This window comes from Ochotona curzoniae, unplaced genomic scaffold (genome assembly GCF_017591425.1).
Source record: "Ochotona curzoniae isolate NIBS_2020 unplaced genomic scaffold, NIBS_Ocur_1.0 contig_1031, whole genome shotgun sequence".
Classification (NCBI taxonomy): Eukaryota; Metazoa; Chordata; class Mammalia; order Lagomorpha; family Ochotonidae; genus Ochotona; species Ochotona curzoniae.
In genome coordinates, this window is record NW_024464927.1 from 86202 (window position 1) to 105632 (window position 19431).

A 19431-nucleotide genomic window follows, 5' to 3' on the forward strand; every position below is an offset into this window, starting at 1 on the left:
AAATGCACAAAAGGCAATACCAAAAAATGCCTTCTGAACAGGCTTCTGACAGGCAAGTCACATAAGTTAGACTCTACCAAAGTGGCACTACAACAATATAGGCATCCAGTTTCTTTTCCTTTTTTCAAATTTGTCAGTTATTTACCACAATTATTTTTGTCTAGTAGGAGACAATTTCCTGCTGGACTTAACTCTTAAGAGTTGACATAAACCAAAACTGGACAGCAGTCAACTGGAATCACATTCCAATGGTCTCCAAAAATACTTGGCCAAAACACATCTTTTCTTTTCCTTGATTGATTTTGCATTAATTTTATTAAACGTATAGCAAATAACATTGCAAAGTTTTTCTCAGAGCTTTTTCTTAGTGGACTCTCTCTGCAATTCTTGCCAACAAGTACCTGGTGAACTTGTAGACAGCGCTGTTCCTGGCTCCCCAGCAGGTGGCGGCCCCGCGCCCTGGCCGCACGCCCGCTGCATCCCGCCGGCAGCACAGAGGCTCGCGCGGCCCGGGAGCGCTCGCCCCGCAGCTCGGGCGGCTGGCAGGCGGGCTGGCGCCGGTCGCGTCGGCCGGCAGCAGGGCCCATGTGGAAGCTCCTCCCGGCCGCGGGCCCAGCCCGAGGTAAGGACAGGGAAGGGACAGAGGGCCCGGGTTCGGAGGATCGCCAACGCGGGGAAGGAAGTCGGGGAGGGTCGCTTCCGGTCCGTTCCCCTTACCTTCCGGCGCACGGCGGAACGGGAAGGAAACCGTGGGTCGGGCACGCGCGTGGTGGTCCCGGCTGCGCCGTGGCGGGGAAGGCCGGCTGTCCTCGGCCCCGGGGTTGGGCGGGTGGACGCCCGGCCCTGTCCCGCGCTGTGCAGTGGCCGTGGGACCCCGGCGCTGTGCAGTGGGCATGGGCGGTGGGGCGGCTGGCCCTTCCCTGAGCCCTGGCTGAGGTGGCTGAGGAGAAACCGGTGCACGGAGCAGCTGTCTGTTGTTTCAGACGCGTTTCCGTGCTGTCAGCAAGAGGGGACAGCCAAGACTTTTTTTGAAAAGACCAGAATCTTGCATCTCCGAGTTCACTGGCCTAGATGTGTCCAACACTGGGGCTGGTCAGGCCCAAGCCAGGAACCCCAGGATGCAAGGGCCTCAGTTGCTGTCTGTCAGAGTGCGCCTTGGCGGTGCTGGGCTGGACCCCCTGCACAAACCTGGGATGCTGGTGTCCCAGGGGAGCTGCAGCAAAAGCCAGGCCACTTCACTTCGCCCCTTTCTTGTGTGTCTGCACTTCCTTAGTGGAAGTTGCTAGTTGCCTGCCTGCTGTTTGTGGTCCTTATTGGCTGATAAAAGAAAGGGTAAGCCAGGAAAGCCGTGATTACCTGTGTGCTCAGGGTGTTCAATTGTGATTGGGAAAAAAAGGGTCTCTAGAGAGGCAGTCTTGACTGGCTATGTAAGAGGATTAAAATAAAAAAAAGAAGATTTCTTAATTTCACTTGAGTGAAAGCAGGAAAGACAGAGAAGTCTTCCATTCTCGGGATGGCCTCCATGGCCAGAGCTGGACCAGTGCAAAGCTGGGAGCCAGAAGCTTCGTCTTGTCTCCCATGTGTATATAGGGGTGCAGGAAACTTGGGTCATGCTCCACTGCTTTCCCAGCCAGAAGCAGGGAGCTGGTTGGGAAGTGGAGCAGCTTGGAGTTGAACCAGTGCCCACATGCGATGCCAGCACTGCAAACAGAATTAATATGATCTGGCCTCTGAAGGACTTTTGTAAACACCAATACAGGCATCCCTATGAACTTGCACCAGTGCAAGGCCAGACCATAAAGATTTCAATTTGTCTCGTGGTTCTCAGGGTTCCTATGGATGTGTGGAAAGAAGACAGACCTGAGACAAGTTGAGTTGGACACAGCATACCTGAGGAAAGGCTTCATGAATCAAGGTGTGGCCCGAGCCAGTGGAGGTTGAGAGAGCAGTACCCAACAGTCCATCAGACGGTAGGAGGTGACTTCCAGAAATGGCGGGATTGGTTAGTTGCAGCTCACTGTTGGCCTGGTTTGAGTGTGCAGTGAGAAGGCATTTGCCCTGCAGGACCTGGTCTGTGTAGGTGACAGGCTGAGACTTAGCCATCTGTTACGGGGATAGCACTGCTAAGTGCAGACATTTGGCACTGTGTAGCAGGGCTAGCCTGGGAGTCCTGTTCAGCCTGTCTCCAGCTGTTGGCTAAAGTGCACCCTTGGCCACAGCTCAGAGTTGAGTTACTGCCACCTGTGGGCAGACCTAGCTTGAGTCCTGGGCTCAGATACCCTGGATGTTTGGGCAATGAGTCAGAATGTGTATTCCAGTCCCCAAATAAGTGAGTAAAAAAAAAATAGAATAGGGGCTGGTGTGATGCCTCAACTAGCTAATCCTCTACTGTTAGCACTGGGATCCCATATGGGCACGAGTCCTTATTCCAGCAGCTCCACTTCCCATCCAGCTCCCTGCTTGTGGCCTGGGAAATCAGTCAAGTATGGCCTAAAGCCTTGGGACCCTGCACTCACGTGGGAGACATGGAGGAAATCCTGGCTGCTGCCTTTGGATCGGCACAGCTCCAGTGTTGTGACCATTTAGGGAGTGAACTGGTGAATGGAAGTTCCAGTCAAGTTCATATTGAAACTTTACTTAGGATTTCAGTAGATTTATAATTTGGGAAAATATTCATTCCTTTCACTGTTGTTCCTCCTTAAGATACATGGAATGCCCTTGCATTAATTTAGGTGATCTTTTGTTATTCCTCAGTAAGGGCTTAATAGAAAATGTGAGTTTAATATAGGTAAAACTGATTCACATTTAAATAACAAACTAAATGTTTTCTTGGAATATCATGAATTTTATCCTACATAATGTACACATTTATGTATGTGTGTTTGTGTCTCATTATTTGATTCCTCTTAGAACCGTACAGAGTTTTGACTGGCACTGAGTACGTCGTTGGAAGGAGAAACTGTGCTGTACGAATTGAAGATGATCAGTCAATCAGTTGAAATCATGCAGTGTAATTTTTTAAAAAATTTATAATGTGTCAAAATTAAACGAATAATATGTTGTAAGCTTAAAGTTGTAAAGTATTGTAAAGTTGTAAAGTCTTTGTAACTGTGATAACATAACTTTATTGTCATTCACAGGGTAGAGTATGAACCTTTGGTTGCCTGTTCTTCTTGTTTAGATGTGTCTGGGAAAACTGCTCTAAATCAAGCTGTGTTGCAACTTGGAGGACTCACTGTGAACAGCTGGACAAAAGAATGTACTCACCTTGTCATGATGTCAGTGAAAGTCACCATGGAAGTAAGTTGAACTGTGTTCCCATATGAAAACAAGTTCTGGGACCTTGAGTGAACTCACCACAGCACAGAGTTAGCACCATGTGTCTCTTCTGTCAGATTGTCTTCCTCCAGTCTCTGACATTGTCTCATGGTCTCATGCTCCCTCAGTTAAGCTGTAATCACACAAAGATTTCTTTGCTGTATCTTTAAAGCCCTGAGATGTATAGATATGTACCTTCCAAAGATGCTGACTAGTCATTAAAGCAGTGATGTATTTTGGTATATTTTCAGATTTTGCATCTTCATCCAATTTGATATATCCAAAGGTAATTGAAGAATGGCATCGAGAGGCGATTCATTAAACAGGCTGGTGGTGCCAAAGATATGTGGGATTGTTTTAGGCTGAAAAGCAACAAATACTTTGGTTCCTGTGTTTGAAGATGCAAAAGCCTTTTGTTATAATTAATTAAATATTAGTGTTATATTCTAATTTATACATAAATGGCTCTTATGTGTGTACATATATGTGTATGAAGTAGCTGTCAAAGAGAAAGGCTTGTTGCCCAGATTGAACCTGAAGTTAAACATGTACCATGGGAAAGGTACCCCTGAACAAAGATAGTTCCATCTTGGAAAATTTAGGACATTGATTTTATAGCTTCTGCAACATGACTTATTTAAAAAATATTCATGTTGATAAACTCACAGGTAATAGATTCATAAAACATTTGTATGCATTCATATGTCTGGGGACCTGATGTTTCAATGTTAGCTCAGCATAATCCCCCTAAAGATATTAAGTTACTTAAATGGAATAGGTAATGATACATGGGTTTAGAAGGCCTGAAATAAGGTCAAAGATGCTTTGATTGTCTTAGGAGATTTTGCCAAGTCCTCAGAGCTGGACACTTCTAGTACCTGACATGCTAATGACCACCATTAGAGACACCACCATGGAGTGTGCAGCGTTTCTTCTTTGGTGTTTCTGATCACATACTGAAAAAAAAAAAATCAAAATAAACCCTGGTCATTATATTATTTGTTGGTCCTCTTTCCCAAAGTATATTTAGGCTTATAGGTTTTCCCTTAGTTTTGTTTTGTTTTGTTTAGATTATTGAATGTTAGAACCAGAGGGAAACCTGAGGAGTGTTTAGTTCAGCTTTTATATTTTGAAGAGCAAATTGAAGCTTGGAGCAATTACGTGCTTTGCCTGGAATCGCATGTGTTGGAGTTTTATTCAGTCCTGTGTTGATTGAACTTAAATACTCTATGTTGCATTTGGATGATCTCATTCACATAGGAAGTTGGGATCTGTCAGATTCCAGTCTTTAGAGATACCCTCAATCTGGTCGCTCCTAACGCCTGCATTATTGAAAACATATGTATAAACTGTGTAGTTGGATTATTTCCTAGAATATGCCAGCTCTTTCTTCTTTTAATTGCCCACAGTAGTATTTTCTAGTCCTTTCTGAGTTTGTGGATGTGTGTTACTTGAGGCTGATAGCTTGATTCACGTTAGTTCACAGTTTTGTTCTCTCTTTATGTGTGCATCAGCTTCCACTGAGCCTAACCAGTTGCTCCTTGACTTACTGTGTTGAAGAGGCTTTATTCTATACTCTTACTCCTTCTGAAAGCAGTAAGGCTCCAAAGAAATTTCCATTTATTTCTTAATGTGTATTGCCTCTGCAGGATGGGTTAGATTTCTTCTAACTTTTTTTTAAGTTGGAATGCATTTTTAAAGTCTTTCTGTTATTCTGCCTATCCAAAAGGACTACCGTGTCATGGCTTCTGATAATTGAATAGTTCTGCTTTGTGATATAAAACTGACCAAATATGAACTTCTGTTTTACAGATTGTGACTTCATTTGTGAACTTGGGAAAAGGAAAGGAAGCAATTATTAGAAAGGCATCTTTGTAGTTTATAGCAGAGTTTTTCTTTAGAAGAAGGTATCATAATGACTATATATATATTCACCTGTGCTTTCTTCCTTTTACATGATTTGTGCACTCATTTGTGGATGCCCCATTGTAAAGCCAGAGTATTTTACTGAATTTCTCCAAGCAGTTCAGTCCGAGAAACAACCTCCACACATAGAAAGGTACGTTATGTGTTTCTAATTAACATATGACAGAAAAGATGAGTGCATTGACTTTCGGTTAACTCTCTTTAATGCTAGATGTGATAGTTGCTGTGTTCCATGTTGTTTTTGTGTGTATGTGTTCCATGTTAATGAAAATCTTTCTGTTAGTACGTAATGAAAGATTCTTTTTTTTCTCACTTAGTCTTTTTTTTCTTTTGCTTTTTTTTTTTATTATTTTTGACAATCTTGACATAATTAAGGTAAAATGTTCAAGCACTGCAGGAAGTTGGGTAAGACAATCAGTTCCATATTGTTTCCTTAATATATCTGATGTAAAAGGAGATTTTAAGGGAGAAGCCCCACCCAGTCTCCCACCCACCAAAGGTCCCAGATGTGCGGCATGATACGAGGGTCTTGCTCAAGTCGTTCTGATAGTTCAACAGTTCTGAATTGCTGCCACTCTCACCACTCCAAGCACGATGCAGTCGTTGGGGATTCCACTGATCGACATAGTCCATCATATAGTCTCTGTTTGCCCAGTATTCTCATTGCCAACATACACCTGAGGTGGTCGATTAACCCGCTCTGTCCTCTGTCATTCGATGGTTAGCGTCTGAGTCCAAAAGCTCGATTGGGGAGATCCCCAAAGAAACTTTGTCTGAGGTATTCCCAGACCAAATTCTTGTATGTACTAGTAAGCACAGGGCCCAGCACAGTCCATCGCCCCAATCAGCTGGTGGTTGCAGTGGCTGGGTTGGTTTTGTTTCCATCCCTGTCTTCCACTGGAACCAAGGGGTATTTGCAGTCCAGCCCGGTTCTGCCCAGCACATACTTGACCCTCACATAAACCAGTGGGAGCTGCAGCCTAGCCAGAGCGACCCACAATAACCCCAACCAGGCCCACCCCCTACCCTGGTTTGCCAGTATGTGTGGCAGACTAGTCTAGTCTGTCCCAGATCCCCTTCTGCTCTCGTACATGTCAATGCGTATTGAAACCTTGTTCCATCTAACCAGCTCAACTATCCAGCTTTCATGGATGTTGTTGGGTGTGTCATGTCTGTCTAGCCATCCCAGCCCCTGTCCTAGTTTTTTGTGCCCTCCTGTTGGGGGTGGTAACCCAAGAAAGAGGAGCCCACTATTTCCCTCCCAGGCCACTCCCATTCTCAGATTATGCACTCTCCAGGTGGTTCTGCAGTTTAACTTGACAGAACTAGCCCCTAGTGCCAGTTTCTGTCAGCTGATGTTGTGGCTAAGCCCCAACAACCCTCACCCACTCTAACTGTAGATTGCACCAGTAGAAATAATCAGCCTAGCCTGGTTTTTCCCTGATCTGGTCCACAGGAGGTGCACAGGTGCTGTAGCCCTGCCTAGTCTGGTCTATAGTTCTGTGAAACAGATGTTAACCACTAATATATAACAAAAAACGGTTGAAGGATGGTAAATAGGTCAGCATTGCTCACGTGCCAGTGTCGGGGTCATGGGTGAGGTACCTTTGAAAGTGGGGGTGCAGCAACCTTCTTTGAGAACCACATATTTGCACGTAAATGTTGACAAACTGGGCACTGCTTTTGTTACCTCACTTAAAATGAGATCAGCACTGACACAGCTTAGTAGCTCTAGATTAGTAATTCCATCTATAAAACCTGAGCACATGGCTTGCTCTCATCCTACTTGCTTGTTAAAAGAAATGTTGATTTTTGATAATTGCAACCAAATGTGGATGATTCGTAAGAATTTTGTTTTACTTTGTTGGCATTGTGCCCGATTTGTGAGCCACTAACTAGACTTGGAGATCTCTTTATGGATATTATTAGTGATGATTTAAAGCAGTAAGAATTAGGGTTACAAAGGAAAGTATATGTTATTATTTATTCCAGATTGTATACTCAAAATGCTGAGCGTTACAACATGGTAAATGTCTTTAGCCAGTTATGTAGAAGAGCTTGTTTACTCAAAATATACAAGTCTGTGAGTTATAGGGTATGTGATAAAATTGTGTGTGTGTGTATGTACATATATATACACATATATAAGTATGTATATACACATACATGTATATATATATGTATATATGTGTGTGTATATATATACAGTTTACTTAGAAGATGAGGACACCACAGACACACACTTAGGGCTAGAGTGGACAGAGAGAGGAAAGGCAGGAAAGAGATTTTCTGCTTTAATCTTGTTATCTTGGGTGAGGAAGAGAGAGTGCCACTTGCCATTGGCTGACTTCTTGTGAGTCTGGAAAGAGGGGTGGTACCTGATACCACCCCAAGTCCCAGGTGAGGGGACTGCCTCCTGGGGAAGGGGCCATCTGATTGACAAGTAGATAGACCACATTGCATAAGGTAGGGGAGCTTTGGCTTCCAGTTGATGATGCTAAGCTTGCTACTTATGTGTCCTGTTTCACTCTCCCACTAAGAGATTTCCAACCCCTTTTCTTAAGGGCTGCTGGAGGATATACATTTGTCTCATCTTCTGTAGCTGCTTCTTACTGATTAGGTGTGAAGGTCTTCATGTCCTGGGTTCAGAAAGCTCTCTGCATCTCACCTAATGGCTACATCTCAGGAGCCATAGGAAACTTAGCTGATTCTGTTGGTTGTGTCCATAGATTACTGTCAGTAACTCTGAGAAGTTTCTGGCCTTTTTTGCCTTTGAGGTGGCATCTGAGGACCTGAGCTGGTTTGTAGGAGCAGGCTGACTCATTCGAGTGCACCTGGACATGCTCCCCTCCTCTGCACTGGATTCAGGGCAGGCAGCACAGCATGCACTGTGTGTTTCAGCACTAGGACACACAGCCCACTCTGTGCTCCCTGAGATTGTGGATTCTGCCTTGTCTGGGACCAACCAGTCCCGAAAGCCTGGGGTTCTTGGTGACACCAAAGGCTGTTGGTGTGGATCACCCCACATTTCCTGCCATCGGTGTGATTGCCTGGAACCTGCTAGACCCCTAACCTGCTGCCCAAAAGCCATCAGTGTGGCCAGATTGTACGATTACAAGCTTATTTTGTTTCTATAGAATGACTGATTATTTAAAATGGCATTAAGTTTAAGGGTGTTAAGCAAGTTAAGAATTTCCAAAGTATTTTTATCAGCATATTGTAGTGTTACTAATTTTATTTTATTTTTTAAGGATTTATTTTTATTGAAAAGACTGATCAGATTTATGGAGAAAGGGAGAGACAGAGACAAAGATCTTCCATCTACTGGTTCACTTCTGAAATGGCTACAACAGCCAAAGCTGAGCTGATCTGAAACCAGGAGCCAGGAGCTTCTTCTGGGTCTCCCACATGGGTGCTGGATGCAAAGGCTTTGGGCCATCCTCTGCTGATTTCCCAGGCCACAAGCAGGGAGCTGGATGGGAAGTGGAACAGCTGGAACACAAATCAGCACCCATGTGGGATACCAGTGCTTACAAGACAAGGATTTAACCTCTGAGCCATTGTGCCGGTCCCACTCATTTTATTTTTAGAGCAGCAAGATAGTGGTTCATGTTCATAAGCATGTCTTATTGTATACATATGTATGTGCTGTGTTTTTATAGGACTGACAGGTATAGGTTTGTTAATATCAGCATCACCATAATCGTGGTTATGTGTTATGCTACATCACGATGGGAATGAAGTTACTAGGTAGTAGCTTTGCTTTTTGTTTTTTGTTTTTTGTTTTCTTCACTTGCAAAAATTTATTTATTTTATTGGAAAGGCAGATTTAGAGAGAACAGAGAGACAGATCTTCATTCCACTGGTCCAATTCCCACGTGACCACAGTGGTTAGAGTTGAGTCGTTCTGAAGCCAGGAGCCAGAAGCTTCTTTCAAGTCTCCAATGTGGGTGCAGGTCCTAAGATGTTGGGCAATCCTCCAAGGCTTTTCCAGGCCACATGCAGGGAGCTGGATGGGATGTGGAACAGCCAGGATCCAAACTGTCACCCATATGAGATCCCTGTGCATTCAAAACAAGGATTTAACCACTGAGCCATTGCGCCAGGCCGCCAGATCCTCTTCTGACGTCACCTTCAGCCTAACATGTATCCTTTGAGGTTCTGAGTGTGGACATGGTCACCAGGGGGATTGCAGAAGTAGGCAAAGGATAGAGACTTGGAGAACAAGTGTCAACAGGCCTCTGTGGACATTGTCTGAGATGCTGAGTCTCCTTTGTAGCTTGCACTTTGCTTTCCTCCTAACCCCATCTGCATGGCCTTTCATCTTCTGCCCTGGCAGCCCAATGTGGTGCTTACTCCCTCCACAGTGGCCACAAGAGGAGCCAGGGAAATGCATGCACGCTGAAGTAGTGCAACAACCTAAAAACACTGGCCATGTTACCTTGTGGGTATCTGAAGATCTGGCTAAAGAGTATCCAATGCTGGTAGGCTTGGAGGGAAAGAGAGAGAGAGAAAGAAAAAGGAGGGAGGGAGGGAAAGGAGGAAGGAAGGAAGGAAGAAGGGCAGGCAGTTTTTTTGAAGATTTATTTTTAAAATTTATTTTATATTTTATTTATTTTATTTTTATTACATAGTCAGATGTACAGAGAGGAGGAGAGACAGAGAGGAAGATCTTCCGTCCGATGATTCACTCCTCAAGTGAGCGCAATTGCCGGTGCTGTGCTGATCCGGAGCCAGGAGCCAGGAACTTCCTCCAAGTCTCCCACATGGGTACAGGCTCCCAGGCCACAGGCAAGGAGCTGGATGGAAAGTGGAGCTGCCGGAATTAGAACCGGCACCCATATGGGATCCCAGCACGTTCAAAGTGAGGACTTTAGCCACTAGGCCAAACCCTGAAGATTGATTTGAAAGACAGATTTACAAAGAGGAGAGACACAGAGAGAAAGTTCTTCCATCCCCTGGGTGGAATGTTTGGAGGTGAGCTGCTGCAAAGCCAGGGGCCAGGAGCTTCATCTAGGTCTCTCATGCAGATACAGGGTGCTAAAGCTTTGGACTATCCTCTGCTGCCTTCCCTGGCCACGGGCAGGGAAGTGGAGCAATCAGATCATGAGCCAGTGCCTGTATGGGATGCTGGCACTTGTAGACCAATGATTAGCCTGTTAACCATCTCAATGATCCCAATACTTAGTATCTTTGCTTTTGTTTTGTTTGTGTGTGTGTGTGTGTGTGTGTATGTGAAAGAGTTACACACACAAACACACACGCACACACACACACAGAGAAATTTTCTAGCCACTGGATCACTCCTCATGTTTCTGTGCCAGCCAAAGCTGGGCCAGTCCGAAGCTAGGAGCCATAAAGTTCTTTCAGGTCATCCATATGGGTTCAGGGTCCCAAGGCCTCGGGCCATTCTCTATTGCTTTCCCAGGTCATAACTAGGGTGCTGGATCACAAGGTGGAGCAACCAGGACTTGAACCAGTGCCTGTATAAGGTGCTAGCACTGCAGGTAGAGGACTGGCTAGCTATGCCACTGAGCCTGCCCATTGTGTTTTTTTTTTTTTTTTATTACATAAACACCTTTATTTCTGAAACAGGTGATCACTACTCTTGTGTGTAATGAACATAAAATTTTTAACAAAGTCATGTTCAGTGCTGCGATGTATGCTTTTTTCACTGTTTCCTACAGAGTACTCCAGAGTTACTACTTCATATACCTGACATGATCTGTAATAGTTCATTTTCCTGAATTGTCATGAAAGTACCAGTGTAGATAAAATGAGTTTTAGAAGGCTTCATTAAAAATTTGTTTAATTTTGATACAATGTGTTCCAGAAGAAGTTCATAAAATGTTGTCTCTGTGTGAAGACACTACTCTAGGAAAGAGGAAGCTGCCTTTATTTGAATTTTTAGCATCTCTGTTACTGTGGATTGCTCTTTCTGTTACTTAGTAAGATGCTGCGGGGAGACCAATCCTTTGTGAGTACCCTGTATTCTTACACAGCTTGTGGGGTGTGCCAAAAATGCAGCACTCTGGCTCAGGACATGCCCAGCTTGGTTTTGGCTCCAACTGGTCCACATTAAGCACAGAGTTGAGCCACGGTGTCTAAGGCAGGGGTCGTGACAGGTGGATGGGGCTGCGGTCGGGTCTGGATACAGTCGTCATCTCCCTTGGCACAAGTGTGGACTGGAAAAAGACATACCGGGCCGGGCCAGACCGCAACACCTTCTGGCGCTTTGGAGTACAAGGATAGACGTGGGACAGACTAGGCTAGGTCCCAACCCCAACTGAGCCATATACGAGCTATATGGGGGTGTGGACAACTGTGGCTGGGCTGAAACACCCTACAGCAAGAACCAGAATGGGATGATGGCCAGTTAGGAAAGGCCACTGTTCCTGCTAGGACAGGAGGCGAACTGGCACATGGACCCACTGGTATGCACGAAACCTGGCACATGGAGGGTTTCTGATGGAGGAGCCCGGGCAACTCCTCTGGCAGGACACAGACCCCGCAGGTCAGCGCAAGAAACATGGAAGGTAACAGCCAAGAGGTCATGGAAAGTGTCCCACTGGCATGCATTTGGCATGGGTTGGGGCGGACAAGGCTGAGTCTGCTCGTGTCATCCACTGGTAAATCCGAACGCCAGAACAGAGTGTGGGTCGAACCAGGTCCGGTCGTGACAAGAGCAGCACACAATTTGGAATGTCAAGGTGAGGTAGCCTGAGCCGGATGCAGCCGCAGCACCCAACCAGCACACGTGAGAACCAGGAAGGGAGGAAGCAGAGCTGACAGGGGAATAAGGAGTGGTTCCCTAGCTGAACAGCAACTTACACTGAGGAGCGTGAGCTGGGTAGGGGGTAGACCAGACCAGGCAGGGACACAGCACCTGCGCACCTCATGTGGACCAGATTGGGTGAAAGCCAGGCTGGGCTGACTATTCCCATTGGTGCAAGCTACAATCAGAGTAGGTGAGGGTTGTTGGGACTTGGTCATAGCATCAGCTGGTGGAAGCTGATACAAAGGGTTAGACATGTCGAGTTGAATCACAGGGCCAACTGGAGAGGGTACAACTGGAATGGGAGCAACCTGGGAGGGAAATAGTGGGCTCCTCCCTCTTGGGTCATCACCTTCCACGGGAGGGCATGTGAACTAGGTCAGGGGCTGGGGTGGCTAGACAGACACCCAACAACATCTGTTAGGGCCCGTTGGATGAGATGGTTGGATGGAAGTAGGTTGCAACACCCGTTGGCAAGTATATGAACAGAAGAGTATTTGGGACAGACTGGACTAGTATGCCATACATATTGGCAAGACAGGGTAGGGGGTGGGCCTGATTGGGGTTACTGTGAGCCGCCCTGACTGGGCTGCAGCTCCTACTGGTACGTGCGAGGGCCAAGTATGTCCAGGGCGGAACCAGGCCAGACTACAAGAGGACACGGGTGGAGACAGAACCAACCCAGCAACTGCAACCACCAGCTGATCAGGGCAATGGACTGTGCCGGGCCCTATGCTTACTAGAACACGCAGGAATCTGGACTGGGAATACCTCAAAATTTCTTTGAGGATCTCCCCAGTCGAGACACCGGACTCAGAGTCCTAACCAAGGAAAGACAGAACAAGTCAAGCAACAACCTCAGCTATCTGTTGGCAGCAAAAAACTGGGCAAATGGAGACTCTAGAAGGGACTATCAATCAGTGGACTCTTCAATGACCACAAGGTGCTTGGAGTGGTGAGACTGGCAGCGACCCATGAATGGTGAACTATTGGAACCACTCGATCGAGTATCTCGGAGCATGCCCCACATCCGGGACTTAGGGTGGGTGGGAAACTGGGTGGGGTTTCTTCCTCTATATCCCCCTTTAGGCCTTGAACCTTTTTTTTTTACCCCAATTAAATATGGTAAGATTGTCAAAATTAAAAAAATAAATAAAATAAAATAAAAAGATTATAATGGTTATCTCTAAAAAAAAAAAAAATGCAGCATTCTGAAGGCCTTTTACACAAGCCTGTTCTCAAACAACAGGCTTTTTGGCTGCTTGTTATGAAACGGGCAGGCCCAAGGTCAGTGTTCTCTCCCTGGTAGCACAGTCCACACAAGATACAGTCTATCCTGCCACGGTCCTCGATCAGGGACGTGACCTACAAACAGTGATGCTTATGCTGCCTGCTTTGTCTCTGAGCCAGCAGTCTGTCTATTGCCTGCAAGTGTGAAACTGGAACAAGTTTGACCTCACTAGCTTGCCGTCAGATTTTAGGCCTAATAAACACACCAATCTGAAACAGTCAGTACATGAACATTTAGGAAGTCTGTACTAGTAGAGAACAGCATATATAATCAGTTAAAATCCAAGGCAAAGCATTGTGCCGCACACCTGCAAGTTGTAGCTGCCCCGTGGGCTAAGCTTTGAGAGATCATGTAAAGAAGCAGTGTAGTAAGTGGTTCGAGAAAGCAGGAACATGTTCCCAGCACACTGATGAAACAGGGAGCTGTGCAGGTCCTGGGGGAGTAGTTGTTGCTGGGGATATTGATTTCACTGTATTCAGTGTGTTTGGAGAAATGCTGTATTTGAAAAAACTTACAAGATAGGAGTAAAATGAATTATTGTGGGTTAAATGAAATTTATTGAAGATGAGATAAACAATTATATACAAGTATATAAAGTAAATGCTAAAAAGTATTTCTTGATTGTCTTTCATAAATATGTGGATAATGTGTGCCAGTTACTAAGACAGCATGATTATTTTATTTATGGCTCTTAGCATTTTCTGCAATCAGGCCAAGTGTAACGCTCTGGCTCTGCTCTCTCTTTCCTTCTCTCTTTTTTTTTTTAAGTTTTAAAATTCTGCCCTTATCATACTTAGTGGAAGAGCCAAATATTCTAGACTCAGAAATAGTTAGTACTCTCGTAGTGTTGCTAGGAAAAGCTGAAGGTAAACTCTGCATATTTTTACAAACCTAGATCAGTGTAAAGAGAATGTTAAATTCTTTGAACTAAACTACAGTTAACTCTTTTCTTAGGTGCAATAAACTGCTAAAAGTGAACTGTGTAACTTAAGAGTTACTTAGAAACATGAGCGTTAACATGGTAGCTTGAATTTTATATTGTCAGTGAAATCTGTGGTGATCTTCTGGATAACCCAGTCCCCCAAGATTTTGGCTTGCAGAAATCATTGCAGGATACACTTAGAGCATTTGTTGTGATGGATTGGAGTAAATGCTACTATTCTTCAAGTTATCATAAATTTTCCACTTTTCTGTCAAGACTCAGCTTTACTTTAGGAGATGTGTCATATTCTGTGTGGCCAAGGAGAAATGGAGGCGGAGCGAGATGGCAGCTGGAAGGAGGAAGCAGGGAAATCAGTTCTACCTCCTTTGATCACCATTAAGATTGCAATATTGTCCTGTTTGATGTTGCTCTCTGAAGAGAGTTAACCCTTAAATATTTATTGACTGTCCATGTTGTGAATTGCCTCTTCCTGTCTTGTTCCCTGTAGTCATCCTTATGTTGGGCTAAATGTTTTACCGGGAGCTAAAGAGACAAGCTGCATCAACTGTAACAAAATCTCTTAGGGAATTCAAAGAATGGCCTAATGAAATTTTGAGAATTATCTGTTCAGTTTTACTTCCTCCTTGCTTTCTTCTCATTTCCCCAGACGTTTAAAAAATATTATAGCATGTTATTAAAGAGCAGAAAAATAGGTTCTTTACTCTTTAGAGAAAGTTTTAAACTATTGTGAACTTTTCTAAAATGCTCTGAAACAATATTACGGTAGTGTTCACAGAACTAAATGTGAGCCTTAGTAACACAGAGTGGCTCCCCAGTAAACACGAGCTACTGATAGAATTTGATCTTTTCTCTCCACCCTTTTGCAATTCACATTAACTGTTTGAGTCATGTGTGTTTCCCATGTGTCTGATTATGATTGTCTACCTTGGTTATTCTGAGGAACTGAAAGCCAGTCCTGCTGTGCTGTGCAGTACCTCTCACTATAGTTCCTGAAAAGGCACATGGATGGTTTTTGGATATTTTGTACCAACTTAAAAAAAAAATCTTACTTTAAAAAGAACTTGTTGTGATTTTATGGAAATTATGCTTTTCTGGTATCAGAAATTTATAAATTTAATAGCATGCAGAGTAGTCTGTAACTACAATATGCTTTACAAACTTTTACAGTTTTTACCCACCTATTGATGAACCAGCCATTGGAAATAGTAATATTGATCTGTTAAGGCGGCAGGAAAGAAAAGAGATCTTCAAAGGAAAAACATTTGTATTTTTAAATGCCAAACAGGTAATGTTAGAAATTATACTTTCCTAAAGAAGACCATAAATCAACACGTGCTATTGTTCTCACACTGATAAGGTATTTGATTTGAGAATTTTTGTACAGAATTGTGAAGTGCAGGCACCAACGTCTGCCAGGTGATCATGTATATAATTATATTTCTTAATACCTGGTAACTGAGCTGGTTTATATAAATATGTAAACGCAGAGGACAGGAAACTTTGTCCTGGCTTATTCAGTCAGTAAGCATCCATAGAGTGTCTTCTCTGTGCCAAACAAGGGTCCTAACTTTGTTACTGCAGAAAGTCATGCGGGTAAGCCGACAGAGTAAGTCTGATGATGACGATGATGTTACTGTGGACAAGGTAATGGTTCCAGGGCTGCATGGAGAACTTCTGAGTAAGGATTCTGCCCAAAATGAAACCTCAAATGATCTATTCTAGGAGTAGAACCAATTCTTTTTAATTTCCAATTCTGTTTTATTTTCCAAATTCAATTTTTACATAGTAAAAGTTATCTTGGGGCACTTTGGCTGACAAAACATGTTTCTTTCCATTTTTAGTATAAGAAACTAAGTTCAGCAGTTGTCTTTGGAGGTGGAGAAGCTAAGTTGATAACAGAAGAAAATGAAGAAGAGGATAGCTTCTTTTCAGCTCCTGGAACGTGTGTTATTGATATTGCAATAACCAGTACACAAATGGTAATTCCTGACTCTCAGAAAAAATGGATTCACTCAATTATGGAGATGCTTCAGAGGTACAGCACTATTATTTTAAATTAAAATGCAAATGGGAAGTTTTATGTGACATTTTGATTATGCTTCATTTAGTAATGTAAAACTACTAGCTTAGAAAACTACTAACTCAGAAATTTTGGGGAAAATGACCTTAAAAGACATTCATTGGGGGAAAAATATTTTTAAATTCACATATAGTGCTTTCCTAATACCCAGTTTCCGTGACTTTTTTTTTTTTATGGGAAAGTCAGATATACAGAGGGGAGGAGAGACAGAGAGGAAGATCTTCCGTCCCATGATTCACTCCCCAAGTGAGCACAAAGACCGATGCAATGCCGATGTGAAGCCAGGATCTAGGAGCTTCTTCCAGGTATTCCACATGGGTGCAGAATTCCAAAGATTTTGAGTCATCCTCGACTGCCTTCCCAGGGCAAAAGCAGGGAGCTGGAAGGGAAGTGGAGCTGCCGGGATTAGAACCAGCGCCCATATATGATCCCTGCGCATTCAAGGCGAGGACCTTAGCAGCCAGGCCATGCCGCCGGGACCTCCATGAACTTTTGAAGACGCAGCCTACTTACAAAAATTATTGTGATAGTTATGCCATGTGGTTTACTTGAAGATTGATTGTGACTTGGTGTGCTAGGAACATTTTTATTAGAATATTTTCTGCCCTCCCCCTTTTTTTTACTTAATAGAATTTGTGGGCTTAGGTTTTCTGAATCAATGCAGTCATATTAAGCTTTTTTGCTGAATATGATACAGTTGAGAAGGTTAAAATTCAAAGATAATTTCTTTCTGAAGTTGCTTACACCTGAAATGTGCTTGCCCTTTCATGATAATTCCATATTAAAATTCATATAAAAATTTTCTTCCTCTATAATGTGATTTTGAGAAAGCAAAAAAATAAAATAAAGGTCAGATACTTAGGATTTGTAGTGGGGTAGTGTCAGTATATACGTTCAGTCTAGGATTTCAGCCATTCTGCCATCAGCTTTTTATTGGTTAACAATTTTAGCAATATTATTATTTTTATTTTAAGATTTGTTTATATGAAAGGTTGAGTCATAGAAGGGAAAAGGGGGAGACAGAAAGAGATCTTCCCACGTGGCTGCAGTGACTGCAGCTGGACTGATCCAAAAGCAGGAGCCTGGAGCTTCTTCCCCGTGGGTACAAACGCTCAAGCACTGGGGCCATCCTCCCCTGCATTCATAGGCACATCAGCAGGGAGCTGGATTGGAAGTGAAGCAGCTCAGACCTAGCCACCGTGCCACTGGATCCACAGTCTCAGTGTTATTGAAGCTTAAAAGGATTTGTGAAATTGTGGAGGGTGTTCCTGGAGCACTCGGTGGAGTCCTCTAGGATGACGGAGGATATAGATTCCCCAGCACAGGGCAAAATCGCTAATCACCTACCACAAAAATGTGGTGGACCAGAGAAAGCTCATCCCAGCTGAGGATCCAATTGTAGCTACAAGTATGCTTCTTTAATTGGTCAATATTGGAACAGACAGCCTGAGGCTGTTCCACCCACTGCTCCCTTCCAAGCATGTGGTGGCAGTCAGCATAAGGAATAAGGGACTGCACTGCAGGTGCACCCCTCAGGTCACTTTCTGTGTGGCCACAGTTGTCAGCCACTCCGTGGGGACCTGCCTGTCTCCTGCCTCCTTGCAGGGTGAGTTCAGTTACCCTAGCTCTGCTCACTCTCTCTAGTGAATTATTCACCCCCTCCATCACACCAACTTCTCACAATGGAAATACCAGGTTTGCTAGTCTGTTGAATAAATTTATACTCACCTAAGAAGATACATAGTTGGGACCTTGAGTGCAGATATGCCCGAGAAATTCATCACCAGCTCTCTTAGAGATTCAGTTGTCCTGTTCCCAGAGTCCTTCTGACGATGGCCATTGCTTTTCTTTTTCCTCATGTGGGTTTGCTAAATAGAAAATAAATTTCAGGGGCCGTTACCGTGATGTACTAGGCTGTGGTGTCAGCATCCCATATGAGTGCCAATTTGCGTCCCTGCTGCTCCAGTTGGAGGGTGGAACCTGGAGGGCAGGGGGGAGATGTAAGATATTTGTGAACTGTGCAGGTATTAGGCTACTGCTTTTTAGAGAGAGTCCCTGACAGTGCTCTGTCTGTCTCAGGAACCCCTGCTTGCTGTCTGTTCTGGTTTTCCTTTCCTTCCTGACTGCCTGTAATTTAGACCTGTTAGCACTTTCCCCTGTTATTGTTTCCAGTTTAGCAGCTTCAGGAGCAGCTGCAACAGTGGTGCTGTGTGACTGACTAGGTAGCTAATAGCAAATGTCATGAATCAGAGGTCACTGTTAGCAAGTGAAGGATGTCTGAAGGAATCCTGAGGCTGATTTTAGAACTCTTCATCTGGAAAAAGAAATGGCTTGTGAGTGAATGAGGTAACGTCTGAAAACAAAGATTGATTTTTTTGATGCCTTAAGGAAATTAAAAATAAAAAAGTGCTGAGAATCCATGAATGCCTAAGTATGGTAGATGACCTGTGGAACATGTAGAATATGTAATCATCTGTGTGAGCCGTTCTAATGAGAAGCAGACAGTGCTGAGGTTTTGTATTGAGAACATATGCACGAAGGTGAGCTGTTTATTTATTAGGATAGGATACTAAATTTAAAATCTCGTAAAATTTTTAGTCTATTAGAAGCAGATGTGTTTAAATGTTTCCAAAGTTATAAAACATTTGAAGTACTAATTTTGGGAATTTCGGGTAGGTATGATTTGGTTCCAAATACAAAGTACAGATACCAAAAGCAAACTTGCGTCTCCTCAGACATTCTAAGTTTTTGCTGTAAATTCCTAAATAACAGTAATTTTATTTCTCCTTTTCCATCCCTTTTGACTCCATTTAAGAACGATGATGAGCTTCAGAAGATGGTGATGAACTTCAAGAAGAGTGAATTTAGGGCCCGGCGCAGTGGCGCAAGTGGTTAAAGGTCCTCGCACGCCCGGGATCCCATATGGGCACCGGTTCTAATCCTGGCAGCCCCGCTTCCCTTCCAGCTCCCTGCCTGTGGCCTGGGAAAGCAGTCGAGGACGGCCCAAAGCTTTGGGAACCTGCACCCGCGTGGGGAGACCCAGAAGAGGCTCCTGGCTTCGGATCGGCATAGTATCGGCCCGTTGTGCTCACTTGGGG

The 19431-nt window shown here is 44.1% G+C and overlaps 1 protein-coding gene and 2 long non-coding RNA genes across 4 annotated transcripts in view; 1 reads left to right on the forward strand and 2 right to left on the reverse strand.

Annotated features, from left to right (window-relative positions):
• The window catches only part of LOC121164547, a 46046-nt gene extending 45523 nt beyond the window's left edge, over window positions 1-523 (reverse strand). The window contains exon 1 of the long non-coding RNA XR_005885124.1: window positions 402-523. This is a non-coding gene — a long non-coding RNA (uncharacterized LOC121164547). The remainder of the gene's footprint in view (window positions 1-401) is intronic.
• The window catches only part of LOC121164542, a 104736-nt gene extending 85537 nt beyond the window's left edge, over window positions 1-19199 (forward strand). Inside the window, exons 4-5 of one of the 2 annotated variants that reach the window (XR_005885121.1) lie at window positions 16095-16288; window positions 19149-19199. This is a non-coding gene — a long non-coding RNA (uncharacterized LOC121164542). Of the gene's footprint in view, window positions 1-15420; window positions 15455-16094; window positions 16289-19148 lie in introns of those variants that run through there. The other variant, XR_005885122.1, reaches the window with a different exon arrangement.
• Window positions 1-19431, reverse strand: part of LOC121164484 (MRN complex-interacting protein-like) — an 813414-nt gene that overhangs the window by 46900 nt on the left and 747083 nt on the right. The window lies entirely within an intron of this gene.